We start from the raw sequence: 5476 nt of genomic DNA, 5'->3' as shown, positions 1-5476 counted from the left end.
ACTGTAGCCCACCAAGGTCTTCTGTCCATGGGATTCTCCAGGCAAGAATACTGGAGTGGGTTGCCATTTCCTTCTCCAGGGGATCTTCCCGACCCCGGGATCAAACCCAGGTCTCCCGCATAGCAGGCAGATTCTTTACAGGCTGAGCCACCAGGGATCCCCAAAAGACCCTGGGGATAGTTAATAGATTAAGTGGTACAGCCAGCATGCCCCTCCAAGATTGTAAAGTTGTGAACAGAGTGAGCATCTTTGAAAGATAAATTCTGTCTGATAGAGGAAACTATGCCATGGAGTAATCGGGAGTGGCTCATCTCTATGTGGAAGCACACAGGAGGGATGCCTCTTGCTAAATAATGTCACAGCTACATGTGGTTCAGAGTTCAGAGAACTTAGGGAGGCCAGGCCAGATTCATCTACAAACTTCAGCCTTTACTCTCTTAAGAATGAGTTAGTCCTGCAGAAAACAAAGGGGAAAGTGAGGGGGCAGGGATAATTAGGAGTATGGGATTAAGAGACACAAACTACTATATATAAATTATATAGGGACTTCCCTATATAAGTCCAGTGGTCCAGTAGTTAAGACTCCCAGCTTCTACTTCATCAGGCATGGGTTTGGTCCCTAGCAAAGAACCAAGATCCTACATGCTGTGCAGCACATCCAATAAATAAATAAATAAAAGATAAGCAACTAAGAATTTACTATATGACCCAGGGAACTATACTCAGTTATCTTGTAACAGTTTCTAATGGAAAATAATCTGGAAAAAAATATGTATATATAAAACAAAATCACTCTGAACACCTGAAACTAACAAAATATTGTAGATCAACTATTGCTGTTGTTCAGTCACTACGTTGTGTCTGACTCTTTGCAGCCTCATGGACTGCAGCACGCCAGGTTTCCCTGTCCTTCACTATCTCCTGGAGTTTGCTCAAACTTATGTCCATCGAGTCACTGATGCCATCCAACCATCTCATCCTCTGTTGTCCCCCTCTCCTGCCTTCAATCTTTCCCAGCATCAGGGTCTTTTGCAATGAGTCAGCTCTTCGCATCAGGTGGCCAAAGTATTGGAGCTTCAGCTTCAGCATCAGTCCTTCCAATGAGTAAAGGTTAATTTCCTTTACGATTGACTGGTTTGACCTCATTGCTGTCTACTATACTTCAATTTAAAAAGAAAAAGTATCAGAAACTGCGTTAGGCATTACTGACAAAATGGAGGCACAGCCCCAACCCCCTCTCCTCATCTCGTAGGCACGGCCCCGGATGAAGGAGTTAGGCCTTGCGATTCTGACTTGTTCTTTCCTTTCTTTGGTTGAGTTGGCTGGAAAGAATGTTAAGGTGCTTGAGAGAAGCATGAGAAAGCATGAAGCCTTCTACAGTTGTGCCCAGAAAATAATCTATAAAATAATCATTGACATTTGTTCAAGGATCTTTACAAAGAATGTCCCAGGATGAGCACGTAGGCCGCAGCTTGAGGCCATGGGAAGGATTATTATCTGAGACCTGTTTGTGAGGGGAATGTTTATGGCAAAAGAAGTTTGCTGAGTTTAGGGTTTAGGATAATTAAGAATAGCTAGAAACCTTTTTAGGAGATAATGATCTTAAAGATGCTAGGGGCAAACAGGATTTAGAAAGATAAGAAATAAACTGAGGAATGTAGCATGAGTTACAATGTAATCACAAGTTAAGTACAGTAAATCTGGGTAGGGGAGACTAAAAACGTCAAACCTCTGACCTAATGCTTTTGTCAAAGTATAAAAAAGAACCTGAAGCTTGAAATAAACATGTAGTCCCGTACTTTGAGTCAGGGGCTACATCAAGATGTAGTTCTGTACTATGAGTCAGAGGCTACGTCATCATCGCCAACACTGTCCATCTCTTCAGGTTGAATCCCTGGCTGCTGGAGCTGGACTCCAGCAAAAAAGAATGAGATAGTCTTGCAAAGAATGCTCTGAATGACTCAGAAAGGGAAAGGGCTTTGCCAGAAGCTGATACTGGTGTTGCAGAGTACAGGTGTGCAGACCTCACAAAGAAAATGTCTAGGAACTTTCCCACTCTCTTAGCCCACTTACAAAAGAGTCGTGAGAGTGGGAGCATCTTGGAGGCTTTCTTTAAACAAAACAGTGCTGTGAACTCCAGTCCTCTACCCCTAAACCCCGGGCCAGACGCTGAGGAGGGAGAAGAAACCTCTAATAGCGAGGAGACTGGAGTGGCAGGAGGAGGGCACGAACCACAGCCCTCCGGTCTGATCCTGTGTTCTCCATCATGGTGACCCCACCCGGGAAGGAAAGTCCAATGGCAAAACCAGCAGAAGTTTTGACTGTTCACAGGACTGAATTTTCTGATTAATAAATTGAAACTCATTTTGTCACCTAAAAGTTTGTATGCCTTCCCAAGTGGCTCAATTGGTAAAGAATCTGCCTGCAATACAGGAAACTCAAGTTCAATCCCTGGGTTGGGAAGATCCCTGGAGAAGGAAATGGCAGCCCACTCCAGTACTCTTGCCTGGAGAATTCCATTGACAGAGGAGCAGGGTAGGCTACAGTCCATGGGATCTCAGAGTCCGACCGACTTGTGACTAAGTTTCACTTTCACTTTCAATGGTCTGTAAGACTGATGTTCATTGAGAGTGACCAGAAATGTCCAACCTGACAGTTTCTGCTTTTTATTATTTACTACTAAGCATTTTTTTTCAGCTGATTTTTATTTTATTTATTTTTTAATATAAATTTATTTACTTTAATTGGAGGTTAATTACTTTACAATATTGTATTGGTTTTGCCAAGTGGTAGCCATGTGAGCCTGGCTTGAGGGAAAGAAAGAAAATTTGCCATTTCATTCAAACAACTGGTTAATTTGAAAGCTAGTGCTTAGAAATGGTTGTAGGACTTAAATCAACCAATTCTTCTAAAGTAAAAAATTTTGGCTAAATTAAACTATTTATCCTCCTTTCCCCTTCCCCTTCCATTAACTTTAGAATACAGATACAACTTTGTTTTTTTAATCTCCTGCCCCATCCCACCCCTCTAGATTGATACAGAGCCCCTGTTTGAGTTTCCTGAGCCATACAGCAAATTCTCATTAGCTATCTAGTTTACATATGGTAATGTAAGTTTCCATGCTACTCTTCCCATACATCTCACCCTCTCCTTTTAGAACCAGGTTGTTATCTCTGTTTGTGTGCCCTTCCAGCCCGGCTATATGGCCTTGTTAATACACTGGTGTGATTACCAATGGACATTTATAGAGACTCAACTCTGATGCTTTGTTATAAAAGTTACTGCTTGAAAAATACCTGCAGATGGACTAGTGGAGGCAAATGGGCCTGGGTCCCTCTTGTTCAGGATGAAATGCTCCTCTTCCTCCTTCCCAAAGGAGGAGGATCACAATCTGACAGTTTTTAACAGACAGATGTAGTTGAAAAAGCCAAACTCTTTACTTCAAATCAATAGAGGTGTCGCACGAGTGTATGTTCCTCAGTTCTTTGTCTCGTCACAACATAGATTTGGAGCAACGGACATTAAAGCCCTCGGCGCATCACAGCTCTCAGGTCTTGGACAAACCGTGTTACAGCTCTTAGGCAAATCAGTGTTACAGCTCCATTTTATTTAGAAGATAGCAGGAGAATCCAAGACTCGAAGAGAAGAAGAGTGGAGGAGTGCATAGGGAGAGAGAGAGAGAGCGCGCGAGAGAGAGTGAGCTCATGTACGCACGTGGGAGAGAGAGTCCAAGAGAAAGCACTTTGGCTCCTCCTTTTATATGTTTTTTCCTCCACCTGGGCCTGCCCTATGCAAATTGGGCTTAGCCAGGAGTGCTGTTTGTTCTGTTTGTTCTGCCTGAACTCTTCACTCTGGTCCTCGGACCTTCCTTGTCTTTTAGCCACCGCCATTTTGGACTCCTTTTCCCTATTCTACCTACCTAACAGAGGAAAAGCTTGCAGGAAAGATGAGTAGGGCTCAAGGGAGGCATGATTCCCCTGCTAAACACAGGGACACTGACCCCACCTGCACAGATGCTGGGTTGCAGCATAGAGGCAGGCGATAGAGGAACCAGCATCCCCATCCTAAATCATTATTTTGAATTTTCCCAGGGCAGAAGCCTAGACAAACGCACAACCATTAAACTGAGGGCTGCTGCTGCTGTTGCTGCTAAGTTGCTTCAGTCGTGTCCGTCTCTGTGCAACCCCATAGACGGCAGCCCACCATGCTCCCCCGTCCCTGGGATTCTCCAGGCAAGAACACTGGAGTGGGTTGCCATTTCCTAGGCCTAGATAAAGCGCAACTAAGAGACTGAAGGAGTACGCTAGACACACTCTTTGGCTTCGTTACAAGCCCATGAAGTTGATTCTATTCTTTCTGTGCTTAAGTAGAACTTGTTTCTTTAACTCTAACCTCACTTGATATTGGACATTTCCTGTTCATCATTCTTTTTGTTGGATCTGATCCTGATAAAGAGATAGTTCTGTATGACTCACTGTCTTTGACTTCCTACTCCATTTTTTTTTTTTTTTAATTTGGTTCACCCGGGTCATAATGCCTCCATCACTATGAATGGGGAAAATGAAAGAACTCAACGAAAGCTCTCTCATAAGTGAGCCCAAGGGAATTCCCTGGCGGTCCAGTGGTCAAGACATGGACTTTAACTGCTGTGGGCCCGGATTCCTGGCCAAGGAACTAAGATCCCACAAGCTGAGTGGTGCAGCCAATAAATAAATACGTACACACACACAGACAATAAAAAATAAAGTGTGCAAGTTGATGGTTTAAAAAAAAAAAAAACAGCCCTAGTTGGTCTTATTTCCTTATACCATACATTTGTAACAGCTAAGGGAACAGGCAGAGTGTTTTTACTGATATTTTCCCCCCCAGTAATTTCTCTTTCTTCAGTATCCTAAGCAATTGGTTTTCAAATTATTCTAAAATATAACAGAGTTCTGTGAGCTCAAGAGCCGAGACAGAATCTCCCAATCTTTCCTGATTTATCTATTTCAGATGTCATGTAATGACTTTTTCTAAAATGATTTCCGTTTAAAAAAAAAAAAAACAAACAGCATTTTAAACTGATTGTGCTAGGCTGTGGCAAGAAGGATTTGTTCTTAGCTTGCAGTCCTGCTGTTTCATTTTTTTAAAAAGTATCAGAAGGAGAGAAGCAGTCGGAGGCAGTTGAGGACGGCAGCGGAAGCCCTAGGGCAGAGGAGGGCACTTCTCAGCATGGGGAGTTGGGGGCTCACATCCAGAGAAGAAACAAAGCGGGGACCTGACTCCACTCGGCATCCCCTGGAGCAGTGTGGCATCTCCACACTGGCTCTCAAGGGGAGGACTAGGGAGGACAGGAGCTTCCAAAATTGAGCCATTTAAGGGATTTAGAAAATTAACCTCACACCTGCCCTCACAGCTGTAATTCAGAGGAATAAGGGGGGAAACGTGCAGAGACAGAAGCTCACTGCTTCCAGATCTACTCTCATGGTTACATGTC

This window comes from Bos taurus, chromosome 13 (genome assembly GCF_002263795.3).
Source record: "Bos taurus isolate L1 Dominette 01449 registration number 42190680 breed Hereford chromosome 13, ARS-UCD2.0, whole genome shotgun sequence".
In the NCBI taxonomy this organism is placed as follows: domain Eukaryota; kingdom Metazoa; phylum Chordata; class Mammalia; order Artiodactyla; family Bovidae; genus Bos; species Bos taurus.
The sequence above is the reverse complement of the archived record's forward strand: the minus strand, read 5'-3'. Positions refer to the sequence as shown.